This window comes from Chelonia mydas, chromosome 5, assembly GCF_015237465.2.
Source record: "Chelonia mydas isolate rCheMyd1 chromosome 5, rCheMyd1.pri.v2, whole genome shotgun sequence".
Classification (NCBI taxonomy): Eukaryota; Metazoa; Chordata; order Testudines; family Cheloniidae; genus Chelonia; species Chelonia mydas.
This window is the reverse complement of record NC_051245.2, coordinates 126,578,481-126,598,941: the sequence shown is the minus strand read 5'-3', so window position 1 is coordinate 126,598,941 and position 20,461 is coordinate 126,578,481. Positions and strand designations below refer to the sequence as shown.

At 46.3% G+C, this 20,461-nt stretch overlaps 1 long non-coding RNA gene across 1 annotated transcript in view; it reads right to left on the bottom strand.

The window, feature by feature from the left end:
* The window catches only part of LOC122466064, a 50,587-nt gene extending 33,329 nt beyond the window's left edge, over positions 1-17,258 (bottom strand). Inside the window, exon 1 of the long non-coding RNA XR_006291284.1 lies at positions 17,110-17,258. This is a non-coding gene — a long non-coding RNA (uncharacterized LOC122466064). The remainder of the gene's footprint in view (positions 1-17,109) is intronic.
* Positions 17,259-20,461: the final 3,203 nt, after the last annotated feature.

The window sequence follows — 20,461 nt, the reverse complement described above, 5'->3', positions numbered from 1 at the left end:
GTACTTTATGTCCATAAATGACTATTATGATTTATTGTTGGTATTGTGGTAATTTAGCAGGGCAGTTACCCCGCTCCTGTGAAAGGCTAGGCTGACTGGGGAAGCAGCCACAGCTGGGGCCATGCCCCAATCAGGCCACAACTGGCCCTATAAAAGGTCTGTGAGCCAGGAGCTGAGTGAATCTCTCTCTACCTCTGGAGAGAGAGAAGGGTAGGTGAGGTAGAGTAGTGCTGGGGAAAGGCAAGAGGGAGGTGGGGAGTGCCAGCCTGGTAACTCCCCAGGCTTCAGGCCTTGTGCAAGGCTTAAAGAAGGTACTGGGGCTACAGAGGTGCATCCTGGGAATAGGCAGAGGCAGCTGGTCCTAACCCCTTGCCAATGATGAGTAGCCATGACAGACTGCAGCTTGCCCCAGTGAGCGGGGGCTAGATGATGACTGGCAGTAGTCACTGAGGTGAGGTGGTGATAGAGGGTTGAGGGATCCCCTGGGAGGGGAAACTCAGAGTGTGGGGGTACTGCAGTGGCAGAACCCAGAGGTAAAGGGCACCAGGGTCTCGGAGGGACATGGGGGGGGGGGGGACTGAGGCAGGTGAGCCACTGGCCTGCAGAGGGCACTCTGTATGCTGGAAAACAGCTAACTCCCAAGATGACCAGCAGGAGGCGCCACACTGGTGAGGCTTCGCTACAGGTAGCATCTAGACAACTCCATTCAGGACCCATTGTGCTAGGCCTTGCATGAACACAGAACAGAAAGATGGTCCAAGCATAAGAAGACAGACAGACATGGCAGAGCACAAGGTAACAGGTTCCACACATGTGGCTGGGGAGAGAAAGGGCAAAAATGAAGTCAAATAGCTGCAACGGACCTTTCAGGGCAAGGATGTATCTTATTCTATAGCTGAAATTCTGGGTTGTGCGTTTTGGAAGCTGGGTAAGGGTGGCTCTATGTATTACATTACAGTTAACTGCCAAATCAATGTCCATTTTTCTTCTTTACCAAACACAAAGGCAAGCCTGGCTCACTAGAGATGCCAGTGTAAAGTCAGAGCAGACCAATTAAGAGTGCTATTGTGGGAACACTGAAAGTGCCAGTAGCCTCAAAGTCATGCCGGATTAAAGAATTTTGAGGCCCTGGGCTCTATGGAAAAAAGCCCTCCCCCCCCCCCTTAAGTGTTCTCCTCTGAGTTCTCAGCTCCCTCCCAGGAGTCCCCCTACTCTTACATGGTCTGATCCCCCTGGCATCTGGGGGAGCACCAAGAGGGGACCCAGTTGCCTAGGGCACAAACCTGCCTATGCATCCCCTAGGGCACTGAAGCTGAGCACTGTTGTGACCCCATGTGCCAGGCTGCAAAGCAACACACTGGAGTTTGTCCGGCCCACCCCCCAGCATGAGTCATGACACGGGGGTGGCTGGACCAAACCTGGTTGTGGCCCAAATAGGGGGACCAACTCCAAGAGGCAGAAAAACTGGGTACTGCCCCACCAGCTTGACCCTCCTCTTCTGCTCGCAAGTGCCCCTCCCCACCTGCCTGACCCTCCTGTTCCCCTATCAGCGGCCTCCAATCAGCCTGAGCCCATGGGCTCCTACAGCCACCCCCTCCCAGAAGCCTCAGCCCAGGGAGCCCCCCTACCAACCCCTCCCATGAGATTCTGCCTCCTCCACCCAGGTCCCCACTCCGTACCCCTCCCTGCTGGCGAGCCTCAGGTTTGTCCTGCTTTCTGGGGCCATGAGGAGCCTCAGCTGCCCTGTTTACACATTGAGGTACTGGCATACAGAGTAGGAATCAGGTGCTTTGCCAGCAGCGCTCTCAGCACCCATGTGACCTGCACTCCGTAGGAGAAGTAGCCACTGGTGCCTCCTGCACTTGCACACAGCAACAGATACCAGTTGCAACATCCCAGGGTTTTTTCCCCCACTTGTAACTTACAAATAACTTTTAAGTTACACATGAAAATATCCCTGGCACTTTGGAACTGGCAAGGCAGGTGGACAAAACAGCCAGGCTAGTAAAAAATTGACCAGGTGGCAACCCTAGTCCCAAACCTGGTCATGAGCACCCCAAGATTGGGTGTCCTTGCATTTGCACAGAGCGCACATGGATTAATCCAGTCCTGCACATGCCCTGAAGCCAGCTTGAAAGTTATGATTCATCAAGTGCTTCCTAGTTCTTTCAAGGTGTTCTTGATGCTTTTTCTTTGGTGCCTCCAGCAATTTTAGCCCAAACTATTGGTCTCCTCCTTTACAGACCATTGGGAGTTATAATCTGAACTTGAGTCAACAGAACTATGCCTTTTGAAGATCTTTATTCTTATTTGTATAGAGTAGCCTCCCCTGGAGACCTGAGTCAGAATCAAGGCCCATGGAACTGGGCACAGTACAGAAAACACATTTAAAAAACACTGTAAGCACTTTGGGGAAAAGGACTAAATCTAAATTAAGACAAGACACAGCAAGAGGGTCTAACAGAGCATTGGAAGAGGTGGAACAGAAAGGAACGCGTGGTTACACAAACTTGCCAACTTATGTTAACGAGGCCAACCAACAATACTCCACCACCACCACCTACTATAAAGAACACAAAGACAACTCCATGCCACAATCTACCCAGGAATTTGGGGAAGGATCTGATGATATCCTTAAACAACTCCAAGAGAAACTCTACAAAACTCATCCCCCACAAACCCACCCCAGGGACCTTTTACATGCATCCCAAGATATACAAACAAGGGAACCCAGGCAAGCCCATCATATCTGACCACAGCATTCTTACTGAAGGAATATTGGGACTCATGGAAATCATCCTCAAAGCACTCAAAGGGCCAGCTTCCTCCACCAACTCTGCACCATTAACAACCTCTCTCGCCACCATGGATGTCATTTCCCTATACACAATGACAGCATAGCTGCCTATCTCAAATATTTACAAGCCAATGCACAAGCTTGAGATATCCACCCCAAATATCGCCAAACTCATCCATTTCATCGTCATCTGTAACAGTTTAACATGCAACAAACACTTTGCCCAAACCATGGAAACATGCCCAAACATGCCCAAACCATGGGTACTAGGATGGCTCCCCAATACGCCAACCTCTTCATGGGCCACCTTGAAGAAGAATTTCTGGACAAATGCATCATGAAACCAGTGACATACTGGAGATACATCAATTACATTTTCATCCTCTGGACAGATGACAAACTCCCACATAGAATTTCATGGATGGGTGGTGGTTGTTGAAATTATGATGGAAATCTCTCTGGAACACTCCTGTACCAGCATTAACTTCCCAGATACCATGATCAGTTTAAACAATGGAACCCTTCAGACAACTGTACACAAGAAACCCATGGATCACCTCACCTACCTTCATAGATCCAGTAACCACCCCAAACACACCAAGAAATCTGTTATTTACAGCCAAGCACTCAGCTGCCACAGAATATGTTCCAAGGAGAAAGTCTGGGGTGTATATCTTAACACACTCAGAACCACCTTCACCAAACAAGAATACTCCATCAGAGAAGTAGATCACATCATGGAATGGGCCACCCTAAGAGAACCTGCTTCAGTACAGAAATAAACCTCCACCAACCACACACCCCTAGTTATCACCTACCACCCCACACTGGAACCCCTATTGGAGTATCATCAAAAAAACTACATACCACATTCAATGGGAACCCCTGAAAGAAATCTTTCCTGAATCCCTTCTTTTGGCCTTCAAACAATTCCCATCCTCTCCAAACTCATCATCAGAAGTAAGCTCCCCACAGACCAAGACACACCAAAGCAAAGTGGCTCCAGGCTCTGCCAGAACAACAGATGCAAAACCTGCAGACATATCTCCACTGCTACAGTGATCAACATCCGCTTCCCCACCCACCCACAAACACATCTTTCAAGATCTATGGCTCTTACACATGCCTATCCCAACATGTGGTGTACCTCTTCCTTTGTACTAAATGCCCCAACAGCTATTTGGGTGAAACCAGACAGTCACTAAGCTCTCAAATGAACTCACATAGGAAAATGAAAAAAGACAAGAACACCCTATCACCTGTGGGTAAACTCTGTTCACAAAGCAAGCATTCTGCATCTGACCTCTCAGTTCTCATCCTCAAAGGAAACCTGCATAATCCTTTCAAAAGATGAACTTGGGAGCTTAAATTCATAACTCTGCTAAACGCTAAAAATCATGGACTGAACAGAGACACAGGATTTATGGCTTATTACAACAAACAACCCCCCCCCCATCCTCTTATGACTGGAGCGGAGTTAACAGGCCACTTCACCTTGAATGGTCCCTGGGAATGTGTTAATTAATTACTTATGCTAAACAATCTGTTCCACTTTATATTTAGCTGTGACACTCTGAATTAGTTTCCCAGACCTGAAGGAGAGCTTTGTGTAAGCTCAAGAGCTTGTCTCTCTCACCAACAGACATTGTCCAATAAAAGATATTACCTTACCCACCTTGTCTCTAATATCTTGGGACCAACCTGGCTACAACAACACTGCATACAAGCTTGCCAGTTAGCAACTTTCAAGTAAAAGCAATTGCTTTTTAGACTATAAATAAGCCAGAAATGTTAAGGATTTCAGAAAACTATATTAGCCACCAGATTAGCCATAGTCAGCCGGCCAATTCTTTTTTGAACCCAGTTATACTTTCCGCCTTCACAACTTCCTCTGGCAATGAGTTCCACAGATTGAATGTGCATTTTGTTTTAAAACTGCTGCCTATTAATTTTGTTGGGTGACTCCAGGCTCGTGTCATGTGAAGGGGTAAATAATGCTCACTTAGTCACTTTCTCCACCCCAGTCATGATTTTGTAGATCTCTATCGTATCCCCTCTTAATCATCTCTTTCCCAAGCTGAACAGTCCCAGTCTTTGTAATCTCCCCTCACATGGAAGCTGTTCCATCCCCCTCATCATTTTTGTTGTCCTTCTCTGAACCTTTTCCAATTCCTATATATCTTTGTTGAGATGGGGCAACCAAAACTACACACAGTATTCAAGGTATGGGTGTACCATGGATTTATATAGTGGCATTTTGATATTATCTATCCTTTTCCTAATGGTTCTGAGCATTTTGTTAGTTTTTCTGACTGCCATTGCACACTGAGCAGATGTTTTCAAAGAATTATCCACAATGGCTCCAAGATCACTTCCTGGAGTGGTAACACCTAATTTCGATCCCATCATTTTATAGGCATAGTTGGGATTATGTTTCCCAATGTGCATTACTGTGTATTTACACACACGTTGAATTTCATCTGGCATTTTGTTACCCAATCACCCAGTTTAGTGAGATTCCTTTGTAACTCTTCACTGTCAGCTTTGGACTTACCTATCTTGAGTAATTTTGTATTGTTTGCAAACTTTGCCACCTCACTGTTTTTTCCTTTTTCCAGATCATTTCTGAATATGTTGCTTAAAGGTATAAGGTAATTTTGCTTAAAGGTATAAGGAATCAAAAACAACTTACTATGGCAGTAATGGGGTTTATAAAGCATATATAAATTCAGCTACAAATCACATGCCATAATATCAGAGGTTTTTGGCAAATCAGTCTGCTCTCATCATTCAGATACATTGATAACACAATCTTCATCATAGAGGTGGTACTTTAAGCTCAGAAGCCTCCCTCTAATGTTAGCTTCCTTATCATATATTGTAAGATCCAAGACAGCTGCTATATAATTGGGACAGCCATTTACTCATCTAGTTGGAGAGTAAAAAAGCCCCACCAACTGATTTATTTCATTATTTACATGTTCTAGAAATCACAGCTGGGGACCAGAACTTTCAGACCAGCTGGACAGAGACAGTGGAACTCAGTCTTGCAAGAGGCAAGACTGACTGTGCTCCTCACCACATTCAAAACAAAACATCTCATCTTTTTGCTTTGGCTTCCCCTCAAGAAGACACTCAGATATTGTGATGATGTGGGCTGTACAAGTACCTACACACACATTCCCTCCCCAGATAGTCAAGATTGCAGCAGTAATATCACTGTGATCATGGTAACTCTCACTGCATTCAGGGTCTAAACCAGCTCCCACTGAGGGAGAGTCTTCGAGAGTCTTTCAATGGATCGGGCCATTAGAGTGCAATGGGGAATGTGCAGGAGAGGAGAGAAGGGTACTGTAAGTCATTATACAGAAGTCTTAGCTGGAACCCATAGTGAGTCATCAGCAAAAGCCTACACAAAAAGTCCCCAGGAGAGAAATAAGTGACCAAATCCCCCGTACTGGTTTCTTAAGCAAAGAAGGATGGAGGGAACAGGAAGAAAGGATGGAAAGCAAGCAAAGTAAGCAGCTGATACCAGATGTTGGCCTGCTTTTTATAGCAGAGCCATCACTCTGCTGGAGATACTGCAAAAAGCTCATATATACGTTAAACAGACTGGTGGAATACAAGTTGGATGGATGCAAAGACGTACTAGAATACAATTATATAGCTAGCCCAACAGCATGTAATACATACAGTCACATAGTGGTGAAAAGATTAATGGAGCTTAGCAATAGAGTCAGGATTGCATCATTTCTGTTACTTAGCAACAACAAGTAGGTAAGGATGCAACAAACCCATGGATACAGACACAGGACTGTGAAACAGTTAAGGTAAACTGCAATGACAGAGGATTCATCTAAAGGGCCCAGGGTGCTATATGACTGAATGCCGACACCACAATTAAACAGCCCCTTGGCCCGAGCCAGCTGGCACAGGCCAACCACGGGTTTTTAATTGCAATGTAGACATACCCTAAGGTATACCTGGCAGGCTAAAGGACAAGCCTGCCCAGATCTCCATTTACCACCCACAGATAAACTGCAAATTGAAATAGTTTAATGACATCTCAGAAGGAGATCTGCCTGTGCACACTTACTAAGGAGTCTTTCCCTGCCCCATTACAAGAGATGTTGCTCCCTTACTGAGTTTTAGTGCAACTGCAGCTCAGTGCCCTTCCTGACCCTCAGGAAGCAAGCAAGGACTGCAAGTGGCATTACAGGAGTCATTCAAACGGACTCCCTCCCCTTCCTCTGCCTTGCATGACCTCATTTTATGCTGTTACCAATACTTCCCTGGTACTTGATTTTACAGCAGATTCGAGCACCTGTTGGATTTTAGACTTCTGCATTTCATGGTCACCCTGGTAGAAAAATCTAGTTGTTTCCCTGTGGGTAGCATCTGGCTCAGATGTTGTTTTTAGTAAATACACACATTGTTTGGGAAATTCCTTCTGATTTGTAGATTATGCTGGGAACAGAGAGGCGAGTTCCCCTCCCCCCAATACTTTCTCCAGATTGGAGTGAAATTGGAATTTAGCTTTAGGACAAATTTTGGGGGAAGCCTCTGTTTCTGATCAAACCTGATTCTGCATTGGCTACCTCACCCTCCCTCAGTGATTCAGGGCATCCTTTTTTATACTCAGGATAATATGTCCTGATATTAGCCATATCACAGAAGGCAGTACAAACATTTATCCTCAGCATCGCAATTTTCCTGGTGCCTCTATCATGCACCTTTCTCTCTGTCTCAGAGTTATGTCTCCAAGAAATATCTTCAGGGTTTTATGTCTAACACCACTTTTCTGTGTCTCACCAGATTCTGTCACTTTAAATTACTCAGGAAGATTAAAAATGTTTCCTTCTGTCTCTTCTATCCTCAAAGCAATGGCTAAAAACAAAACAACCCACACCACTTAATTCAGATTAAAAAAGAAAAAGCTCTTTTGTCACTCTTCCTCACACAGCCAGCAGTGAAATAAGACTCCACGCATCCTTCCAAAATTCACATGTTTTGGGATCACTCCTATTCAGGGATTGGCATTCAGGCTAATGGCCATAGTAAAGAACACTTTGGGGAAGGGAGTAGATTCTGGCACTGGGCTTTGGGCTCATCTCCAGGGGCAATCTACCTGGGACAGGCAAAGGTGAAGTCCTCCCCCCTTTCGGGGAGGAAAAAGGAAATACAGCAGCTAGCCAGCTGTTGTTGCTCAGCCCTTTGCTCTGCTTGCCAGCCTCTGGCAGGTCAGCATTGCCACAAAGACACACACAACCAGACGAAAACACAACTGTACGTGATTCAGCAATGTACCCTTCGTAGCTGTGGGAAGGATGTAACAAGACAACCTGCCGCTTACTTTGCCCTGTTGTCTTTGTTGGTCACAGAGCTCCCACCGAACCCCTCTGTCCAATGGCCATAGGCAGCTGGCTGTATGGCAAGCAGCTGCCACCTGCTAGCACAGGAGTGGAAGTACTCTGGTGGGTCCATTTTCTCTCTCAATATTAATTCCTCCCCTTAATATAGTGTAAGTGCAGCCTTGCTCTTTAGTTCACCTCCAACCACACACTAGGGAGCCACTGCTCAGGCCTGGATCCGGATGGGCTGCTCACTTGCCATGGGCCACTTTCAGGTCACTGTTGCACCTGCCCTCGAGTACAAATGCCACGGGCCAGCTTTCAAGTTTAGTCAGCGCCCACCATCGGGCTGGATTTTCCATAGAGCTCAGCTTCTATTTAGGAATCTAAATGAAGTGGCCAAGTTTTCCAAAAGTGCTCAGAGTCCCATGGGAGCTGCTGGGTGCAGAGCTCTCTGGAAAAAATCTGTCCCTAGCTGTACAAATATCCTCTAGACGGTCTCACGAGGATCGTGTCATGAATTTTCCACCGGCTCTTCTGTGAGCAATGCAGCCAATACTGAATATTGCCAAAGACCTTGGCCAAAACATTTTCTAATGGTTGGATCCCTACACCTCACTAGCAAGAGCTGAGCATCTTAATGGGAAACACTGTTCTGGGGCATGGCACTGGACTGTCTTAGTTATCATAAAATGCATCAGTTAAGAAAAGATTCCCTGTTTGGGGGGAATACACCTCACATCTGTAAAGTCTCCAAATGTCAGTCCCAGCCATTATTACACTTTCATTAGCTGTAGCTTGGAATTTCTAGTATGACCAATGGCAGGTGGGTGGGTGGGGGCATCTTAATTTGCACATAGTGTTTTTCTCTAGATACCATTTTTAAAATCTATGTTCTCTTGTACTAACCTAATGCAGGCAGAATAGATCAAATCTGAAATATATATAAAGGAATTCTATCTGGATTTAGAGGCCTGAGATGGGATCCGTTAGGATGAGGGCATGGGCAGGATGAGCAGACAGAGGGTGCGTAGGAAGAAAAGAGAGGAGTCAGAGTTATTCAGAGCCTTGAAGAGAAGGATTAGTAACTTGAATAGGATGAGAAGAGAGGAGTCAGAGTTATTCAGAGCTGTGAAGAGAAGGATTAGTAACTTGAATAGGATGAGAAGAAATTATCGCAGGGAATGGCATGGCCAGAGCAGCGGAGGAGAGAGAGGACTAACCTTTTGGATAGATGGAGTTCGTAGTTGTTATGGTGAGAGATGAACAAGGAGCTGAAAAGGGTTTTAGCAAGAGAGATGGAGAAGAAAAGATGTTATAGAGGGAGAAGTGACAAAACTTTGGAAGAGCTGTTGAAATATGCAACTATTTCCCTTGGTCACTTGATCTTCTAGTCCATTGAATCAAGTATTTTCAATAAAACCTCTATTATGGTTATACATTTCAATGGTGTGTATATGTTTGGAATATTTTAGGTTATATATAACAACTGGCATAAAAACCCAAGAATAATATCAAGAATCTAAACTACTAATTTATCTACTCTAATCAATTGGAGATTAGAAATAAAGTTAACTGGAAACCTAGGGTTAACTATTTTTTTTAAATAGCCAGCACACGTGCATGTGTTGGCACATGCACAGAAAACAGACAACTATCTATATTACACACACAAAATACCACATTAAAGAGCATTCAAGTTGCAAAGTCAAGCACTCAAAAGTTAGGAAGTGCCTGAATTAACATTGCCTGTGCAAAAAACTTTATTGGGTTTGTCTGTGAAAAGCACCTGGGAGCATATGCACTGCAACTGGCGTATAGGAATTGCACGAGGCTGGAAAGTGCTCAGTACATTGACATGTAGGACTGCTGTAGTGATTTAAGTGTAGATGAAGCCAGAGACTTAGGCTTTTGGCTAGGTCACTTATAGTTCTAGCCCTTCTACGGAACTCAAAATCCACAAGTATGATGAACCATAAACATCTCCCATACCTCTGGGAGATCTACGAAGCAACAGTTTGGCCCTGGTCTGACTTCTCTCCCGAAATCTGTTCTCTCTGCCTGCTCCTCTCCCATGGAGCAGGGCTCTTCTTTTAAAGCCCCTCCCTGGAAACCTGCCTTCTGCTCCAGTTGTCTCAATTTAGGCAGACTGCCTTTAGTAGGTCATTAACCTCTGCCTTGCTTGGAGGCTCTGGAGCTGATACTGGAAAGTGACAGGCAATCTTAATACAGGCATCATTGTGATTTTTCCAGAGGCTTATAACTTGGCCAAATGTGGGCAGATTTTCACTGAGATGCCCAAAGGCACATCCCTGACCCCTTGCCAAATTTCAAGTCCCTGCTCCAAATCTTGGGGGCACAAGAGCTATCCAAAGAAAGGTCACCATAATTTTTTAGCATGGGCAAACCAGTGTGTTTTTCCCTGGCCTCATGCTTGGTGATGGTTGAGCCATTTGGGGCTGAAATTAACAATCAGGTGCTCATCATGGATAATTGCAGCCCAAATGGTTAAAGTTTGGCAAAGGTATAAGCAACTGAAAACAGGGTCTTAGGATGGGAAGTGTCAGTCAGCCTTAATAGGTGGAGCTACCAGCATTACCTAAAATATATTCAGCCCAGCAGAGCCTCTTAGCTAAACCAGAGAATGGAGAAAAGCAGAATACTCCAAAGAGTCCAGGAAGGACTTAGCTATATTGATCCAATGTATCTGGTATGCACTTAGATATTATCATGGGAGATCCTACAGAAAATCCTAAAATAGGCTAAAGTATACTAAGAACATAAGTGACAGGTACATAAATATAAAACACAATCAAGCAAAAAAACTGTACATATATAACCCTGATCCTGAATCCACTATTCATGTGAGTAATCCTTACCCACGCAAGTAGTTCCACTGACTTCAATCGGATTATTTATTTTAGTAAAGGTTGAAAAAAACGGTTACCCACCTTTTCGTAATGGTTGTTCTTTGAGATGTGATGTCCATTCCATGCATGTGCACCCCAAGTGCATGGTCATAGGAGATTTTTACATTAGTGGTATCTGTATGACCAGCCATGGCACCCCCTTGAGTGCCATGCTCATGTGCTGGTATATCAGGTGCCGCTGGTCCTGTGCCCTCTGTTCCTTCTTGCCGACAACTCTGATAGAGGGGCGGGAAAGGGAATGGACATGAGCAACACATCTCGAACAACAGTTACGAAAAGGTGGGCAACCATTTTTTCTTCGAGTGCTTGCTCATGTTGATTCCATTGTAGGTGACTCAAGCAGAATCCTCGAAGGTGGGCTTGAATGTCGGTCTGGCTGAGCAGTGCTCCAAACTGCAAAAGCCAGCATCGTTGCAAGATTGCTGAGTCAGTGCATAATGTGATGCAAATGTGTGGACGGATGACCAGGTCACAGCCTGACGGATGTCCTGGATTGGCACCTGTGCCAGGAAGGCTGCCGATGATCCCTGTGCCCTAGTCAAATGAGCCATCACAAATGGTGGCAGGGACACCTTTGCCAGCTCATAGCAGACCATGATCCAGGATGAGATTTTCTCAGAAGACAGTGGGCGACCTTTCATCCTGTCCGCCACCACAACGAACTGCATCGACTTACGGAATGGCTTCGTTCTGTGTAGAATGCCAGTGCCCTCCTGACATCCGGAGTGTGAAGCCTATGCTCCTCCTCCAATGCATGAGACTTTGGACAGAAATCTGGTAAGTGTGTCCTGGCCAGTATGAAACTGTGAAATGACCTTGGGCAGAAATGCCAGGTGCAGGCACAGCTGGACCTTGTCCTTGAAGGTGAGCACCCTGATCTCAGACACCCTGTGAGCTGATGTTATAGCGACCAGGAAATAAATCTTCCAGGAGAGAAGCAGGTAGCCAGAGGCTCCACGGGGGATCCCAGGAGCCTGGACAGCACAAGGTTCAAGTTCCAGGGAGGGACAGGGTCCCAGATGTGCAAACAGAGGCGCTCTAGACCCTTTAAAAATCTTGATGTCCTCGGATGGGCGACGAGAGACCTGCCCTGGAGCAGGGGATGCAACGCCGAGATGGACCTTGATGGAAGAGAGGGACAACACTTGAAGCTTGAGATGCAGCAAGTAATCCAAGATGTCCTGCAGTGAGGTCTGAAGGTGCCACTCCAAAGCCCAACACACAAGGGTTGAGGGTTTTCTGCTGCTCAGCAAAACCTATTGAACATGGGCCAAGCATGCCTGTTCTTCTGTGCTCAGCCACCCAGGAGCCAAGCCAAGAGATGCAGCACCGTCAGGTTCAGATGCAGCAAGTTGCTGTGTTTATGTGACAGCAGGTCTGGCCAAAGAGGCAGTGGAAGAGGGGCAGCTGCCGAAAGGTCCAGCAGCATGCCGAACCAGCGCTGACATGCGGAGGCCACGAGGATAACTCTCGCTCTGTCCTACTTGACTTTCACCAGGACCTTGTGGATTAACAGCAACAACGGAAAGGCATACATGAGTGCCCCCAACCAAGAGATGAGGAAGGCATCCAAAAGGGAACCTCTGTCCAGACCCTGGATGGAACAGAACTTGTGGCACTTCCTGTTCTGTTTGGACACGAACAGGTCCACCCGGGGAGTTCCCCACCTTTGGAAGATTATGTCGACCAACTCCAGATGGAGAGCCCATTCGTTGCAAGATGAGAAAGTCCTGCTGAGGTGATCTGCCAGGATGTTCCTGGGTCGGTGGACTGCAACCAGATGAATACCATGCTGCACACAAAAGTCCCAAAGGCTGAGAGCCTCCTGAGAAAGGGTCGAGGATCTGGCACTGCCCTGCTTGTTGATGTAATACATCAGTTGTATTGTCCATCAGGACCTGTACCATCTTTCCTCTCAGGTGGGGCAAGAATGCCTGGTAGGCTAGGTGGACCACCCTGAGTTCCCTCACATTGATATGGAAGGCTAGGTTGTCCCATAGCTAGCAGCCCTGGGTGTGCGGCACTTGCCAAGGTGGGCTCCCCAGCCCAGATCTGAAGCATCAGAGACCAGGGTTAGAGACTGGGATGGAGTCGCAAAGGAGGCCCCTTGGAGCACTGACCCGGAGTTCAACCACCAGCGTAGGGACAGTATGACACCAGTAGTATTACACAGGTCAGGGTAGAGGCCGACACTGAATAAAGCGTCCACCTGTTTGGCCATCTCCTCCACCTCAAGGCCCAAGTTCTTGGCCACCTGCCGAAGTAAGGCCTGGCGGTCCTTAAAATCATCAGGCGGGCTGGCCCTGGAGGGTCCCACAACTGTCTCATCCAGGGATGAAGATGGCATCTGTCCCACTGGAGGGGGGCCGTAGTCATCCTCTTCCACCGGGGAGAGTGGCTTAGGGGTGGGCACAGACTCCTGAGTCTCAGCTTCTGGGAGAGTCTCCAGTACCGGGCTCAGTGCTGATAGCTGGCGCTCTGAGGCAGCCGCTGACAAGTGGAGCAAAGGGGGCATAGCCATGACTGGAAACACCCCCCCCCGGCGCGTTGCAACAAGGCCACTGCCCCGGCTGCCACTGCCCCAGCACTATTGATGCTTGGTAGCCCACTCTCACTGCCAGGGTCTAGGCAACGGGCTAAAGCGGCCCTCGGTTCTGGAGGAACCCCCTTCCGGAGACCACGGAGGGGCTGTAGATGCCTGAGTCTGTCTTGAGACCACCAATAACGGTGACTGATGCCCTGCACAGAGGGGCCGATACCAATGGCATAGAGACTGGGGCCGGTGCCAAGGGGACCAGAGGTGGGAAGGAGAACTCTGCCATGGCACCAGCAACTGGGATTGGGGACAAGACGACGACCTCCAGGATAGTGATCAGTGCCAGTAGTAGAGGGACCGTGCCTCCCTCTTGGCAAATTGTATCAGGACAACTGTGACCGTGACACTGGCAACTGATGGCGAGTATCTGCCAACCTGGACAGAGGCTCCAGCGTCTGTCAGTGCGGAGGTGCAGAGAGCTTCATTGCCTCGGGGCATCGGCGGCACTCCACTGTTCCCTAGGGAGCCATATCAGCTGGCTGCTGGGCCTGAACGGGTGGAGACCTGTGCTCCTTCGATGCCTGGGGAGTATGCATCAGTGTCGGTGCCAGCAGGGGAGTCAGTCTAGTACTGCTCGCTGGAGTCAGAGGAGGACTCTTTACTGGGCCAACAGCCCAACTGGAGAGGGCCGACTGTGGGGCTCCAGGGTGGGTGGATGGCCCGAGGCAGTTACTTTGCCTGCTGCCACCTGGCTTTTCTTCACCAGTGCCAGGAAGCCGTGTTTTCTCACCTTCTTTTTTGGTACCGGCGACAAGGAGCGGTGCCAGGCAGAGCCTGGTGCCGGTGGTGCACTTCTCACTGATGCCAAGGTGCTCAGTGACTCGTGCCGAGACGGCTCAGACACCAGATGGAGGGCAGGCTCCGTAAGGAGAGCCCAGAGTCTAATATCCTGCTCTTGTTGTGTGCTGGGCCGAAAGTTCTTACAGATCCAGCACTTGTCTTTGACGTGTGCCTCCCACAAGCACTTGAGACAACTGCCCGATATCAAGTGGTACCAGAACATCCCAGTATCAAGGACTGTACAAAAACATTCCCCAGGGATAACAGGAACACACTTACCCTCCTAAAAGATAAGGTCAGGATGACAGTATGTAATAGAAATGTTTTGATTGAACCAACATGTACAAGGTGATGGGTGATAACTAGTCACGTCAGGGGGCAGTAACTAACTATGTCAGAGGGGCAGTACATAACCGGTTTGTAGGAGGGTATAAAGATGTATTTCAGAGGGAGCGTCTTTGTCTAGCCTAGGAAGGAATGGAAAGTCCCACCATTCACTGAGCTGGTCCATTGTTACAGGCATACACGTATTCATGGTCCAGCAGAGCCTGCGGGATATTAGTACCATGCTTCGTCGACAATAAACCTGGCCTGGTGTCTTCGTACCTTAACGGATCTTGTGGTCATTGGGTGGTTCCTTCGAAGTCTGCCATGCCGGCTGTCTGCGCAGAGCTGGGGCAGCACACCAGAGGGAACACACACAGCCAAACATCTGAGCACAAACAGCACTGGTCAAAATAAACCAAATATGGTACAGAAATCCCCTGTGAAAACCTGTACTTATAACAGATGCAAGTCTCAATGGCTCAGTCGTAAGAGTCTAAAACCAAGGATGATAAGCTTCCCAAATCACCAGCTTTTCCCTTTCAGAAATACGAGCCAGATTCTCAGCTGCTGTCAGTCGGTATAGCTCTAGTGACTTCAGAGGAGTTGTACCCATTTATACCAGCTGAGAATCTGGTCCTATTTTTTCTAGGCTCACCAGCTCATTCGTTTCATTGCACTATTTAGTAATAGTCCATTTATCTGCTGTATTCCAGCGTCTTGAGATAGTTCTCTTAGCAACTGCAGATGCTTTTAACAAAAACTCCCTTGCAGGATTATTAGAACCTCCATTTGACCCCAAATCTTCTCAAACAGAAATCAGAGTGTCGTTAGGGGTGTTGCTATGGAGAGCCATGTTTTTTCTTTTGCTAAACTCTTAACAACACTTAAGCATCTAGTATCCTCTTCTTCAAAACTGCCTCTTTTAGTAATTCTAACATAAAGCAGATTCTCTTGTTGCAGCGTCTCTTCTTCTACCTAGTATCAAAACAGCCGGAAAAGATCTTTTGTTGTATTAACCAAAGTGTAATAACATTGAAAAAAAAAAATCACTTGTAATGTCAAATATTCTCCCATCTCTTTGCTAGAATGTCAATATCAGCAGTATGAGCCCGGTGAAGACATTTTTACAAATTCACTTGGACTATATTCATGCATCTTATATGTTCACTTTCTCAGAATATTCTAGCAAACAAGTTTATTGGCAGGAATATTAGTGGAACCAGCTAGTTTTAAGCAAATACTGAAGCATACACAGAGAAAGTTCATTCTGAACTCATAATTGCAAGCATTTGCACTGCGGCATAATTCTAAGAATTAAAGGGAACAGGACCTATGTAACCAATACAATCTAGCCAGCACAGCTCTAGTTTAAATAATATCAACTACTAAAAATGAACAATTTACAGGCCAAAAATCATTCATGGAAATTTGGCAGATAATTGTTAATAACAAATTCAAGATAAAAAATTAAGCTGCTTGCAGACAATTCATTAAATAATTTTTTTGCTACACGTTATTTGCCCAGCTTCGCCTCGCCTCCGCCCCGCCCCCAGCAAACCTGATGTATTTATTGTGTTAAAACAACTTAACACCTTCAATAAAGAATTACAAATATTGGACATAATCAAAACCTTAGAAAAATATTAGCATTTCTTTAAAGTTGGCAACTGGTTCAAGTTCCTGTGGTGTATTAACTGAACATTTGTGTTATAGCCATTCTCATGTTAGATATTCCTAATGTTGTTATCTTTGTAAATGGATCTCTATAGTGGCTATTCATTTGTTCAGAGTGAGTTTGTAATGGGGTGGCACCAACTTCTTGTGAGCACCCCACCCATCCCCCGGCTGGGTGCATCTGCACCTCTTTCAGTCTGTGGTGACCCCTTCTGGCAGTTTTTCTGGCGGTTTCTAGGTACTCAGCTCTCTGGCCAAGTCACAGACAGTCTGTATGGAACACAACTCAAACAGACCCCTTCTGGGGTCTTAGTATAACAAAGTCTTTATGCGTTCCTGGCCCTGGTAGGGGGCCATGCCCCCAGAGCTTCCTCCCAGGAGACACTTTGCCCACTCTGGTCTGTTCTGGCCCCAACTCTCAAGCTGGGCCTCTTACAGTTCAGTTTCCCTTCTGGAGTTTATCACTGTCCAACTGTAGGCCACTTCCCCAGTGGCTTCTGGGGATAGGACCTGGGCCCGCCCACTACACCAGGTCCCAGCCCAGGGACCCTAAGAATAGCAGCCACACACCACTGTGTCCCTTTAACTAAAGTGCTTTTAGTTCCCTCTGTCACTTCTCCATGGTGCCAGCCTCCACCAATGCTTCACCCTTACCTCAGGGGTGTTCTACATTCAGGCCCAGCAGCCAGCCAGGAGCTTACTCTCACTCCCAGTAGCACTGAGCTGACTAACTCTGGGCTGCGCTGTGGCTTCTTTTATACTAGCCTGAAACCCACTGATTGGCTAGCCCCTTGCAGCCTCCCCTCGTGATTGGCTGCATCCCACACAGCCTCTTTAGGCTGCTTGGAGGACTTAGCTCCACTACTCTTTTCCTGGGACAGGTGTAGCGGGACTCTGAGGCCTCCAGCAGGGAGACTCTGGGCCTAATCCACCGTGTCACAGAGTTATTTCAATGAAGGGCAAGAATAACTTGTGTTATGATTGTGTCAAACAACAACAATAACAACATATAAAGAAGCCACATGGGCACAGGTGGGTCCCAAATAACCAGGTTAACTAAATACACACAAACAAGCCATGCTAGCTGTATACACATGGCTGGTCTGTCTGGTTTCTGTCCGCTTCTAAAACACAGAACACAGTGAGCATCACTAGAAGGCTCACACAGTATTCCTGTGCACTTGTTAACTCATACTCCTGAAACAGAATAAAGTGCATTACAAAAATCAAAAAGCACTATGTTTCAAATGCTTCCATATCATTGTCCTTTTGGAGCTCCACTGTTATGTAAGATGGAGACAAGAGTGCCTGGAGCTTAGCACTCCTTAAGGTATGGCAGAATCCTTCGGATCTTCAATTAAATTAAATCTTTAATGGTGTTTGCTTTTCAGGAAACATCTGTGAATCTGGTGCCAGAATTTGATGTTGGCAATTATAAAATTAATTCATGGGACTATCTTCTTCCTAAAATTATGTACATGTAACTCCCATTGATTTCAACAGGAGTTTTGCATGCATATGACAGGGAAGAATTTGACCTCACATGGACTGTTAGTCCAAATTTTACTGTGAATTACAGTGAGCACACATTCGCTGCAGAGACATTTTGCAGAGAGATGTGGTAGCTATGGAGGAAGGAGCACACCCTTGTATTTGCCTTTACACTTTGCACAGCCCATAGCCCCATTTCCATGGAATTAGGGTGGTTTTGTTCCCCACTGTGCTGTGCCTTGTAGGGAACCTATTGGGCAATAACTTTAGCAGCATGAGTTGGCACCATCTGACTGTTTTTGAGATAATTTCTTCATGTGTGATGTTCTGCTGAAATATTCATGGAGTTCTGGCAACATATCTGTGACGGTCTAACTAAAAAGCTGGAAAAGGATTCTGTTACACAGCTGCTCTGTGCGTTCTGGGACTTTCGGATGGCTTAGGGTTTATTGTATTAAGTTTGAAATCCAAAGCGTGCAGTTGGCATTAGTTGTCACTGAAGCTCAGAAACTGCAACATTGGGTATCATCATTTCTCCAAGTATCTAATTTTAATCAGATTACAAACAACAAGAAGCCTGAGGCACCTGCCTCTCACACTATTTACTTGGCGTTCCAAATGGTAAATACCTCTCAGGATTTGGCCCTCCCAATTTGGAAGGGTGGTCTAGTGGTTTGGGTCCTAGCTGCAGACTTGGGAGACCTGGGCAAGCCACTTAGTCTTTCCCGGCCTCAGATTACAAATGGAGATAACAGCACTTCCCCACAAAAAGGGTTTTGTGAGAATAAATACACCCAAGATTGTGAGGTTTTCAGACACTGTGGGAATGGGGTTTATATAGAATCATAGAAATGTAGGACTAGAGGGACCTTGAAGGTACAATGGTGGGGATTCCACAACCTTCCTTAGGAGTCTATTCCAGAACTTAACGACCCTTATCGTTAGTTTTTCCTAATGTCTAATTTAAATCTCCCTTGCTGCAGATTAAGCCCATTACTTTTTGTCCTACCTTCAGTGGACATGGAGAATAATTGATCATTGTCCTCTTTCTAACAGCCCTTAACTGATTTGAAGATGTATCAGGTCCCCACTCAGTCTTCTTTTCTCAAGATTAAACATGCCCAGTTATTTAACTTTTCCTCAGAGATCAGGGTTTCTAAACCTTTTATCGTTTTTGTTGCTGTCTTTTGTACTCTGATTTGTCCAATTTTTTCCTAAAGTGTGGTGTCCAGAACTTGGCACAGTACTCCAGGTGAGGCTTCATCTGCCTAAGTGAATGGAGGGTGGGGATAGGAAAAGCACCCCTCAGACTTATGGACTTACATATAAAAGAAGGAGGAGCTGTGCACTGATGTCTCACAATGGGTTCCGAGCCGTTTTCTATAGCTGGCTTCGATCGGTGTCTGCCTGGATTTTTTGGCACTTGTTATGTTTGAGGAAAGTGAACCCTTTTCTAAGCCATATGTCCGTGTGGCAGCAGAGGAGGCTACATCATTATGAATTCTCTTTCTAAGCTGGAAGGATGGTCCTGTGGCTCAGGCAAGAGATGAGGACTTGAGAGGTCTGAGTTCAACTCTTGGCTGTACCAAAGACTTCATGTATGACCTTTGGCATTACTAAGGGCCTGATTTGGCAATGTACTCAAATGTAAGCAGGGCCTGGAGGAGTTATCCCCTGACACCTAGTGATGAACTTGGGGGGAGCCTCAGGAGCAGACTATTTGCATAGACATGCCTACTCCGCCGAGGGGATCAGCAGACAGACCTAAGTTGCCAAAGTGATCTGTTTTGGGTTAAAACTCACATTAGTTTGGTCCGATGGTCCAGGGACATCTACACCGAACACATCACCGGCCACCAAAGTACCAGGAGACGTGAACCAGAGCGACATCATGCACCGACTACAAGAAAGAGACTGAGAGACTTTTTCCATTGAACCATACGAACTGGAACTATAAACTCACTGAACGTTAAAATCTCACCAAATGAGGGTCAAAACATCCTCACCATCGTATCCACTCATTATACTCCACACCTGAACAAAGCCCTCATATGAACAACATACCCTCATATCTCAATGTCTGTACTTTGACCCCCTAACCTTTTACCCCAATCAGAGATATTGCAGATTATGTATTCCTTACGCCATCTGATCTTAAACCGAACTTTGCACCCCTTGATAATCTGTATGTCATTCCCTGATAACCAGAAACTTCTACGCTTAAACTCTGTACCGTTCACATTTTTTTAAAACATCATTTTAATAAAATTTTTAAACTTGAATACAGGGGTAATTAAATGTTATGATACTTACTGTGTGCGTAAAGGGCAGCAGGACTGTACTTTAGCATGCCCTGATGAAGGGGGTCACAGTCACTCACCAAGCAGGGGTAGTGATGCCAAATGCAAGTACAGGGCAGAGGGGGGGTGGGCATAGTTGTTGCTATGTGATGTGTGGTCCTGTTTAAAGGGTCCCAGAAACGCTTTGACCCTCCCCCTCCAGTGTTTAAAGACAA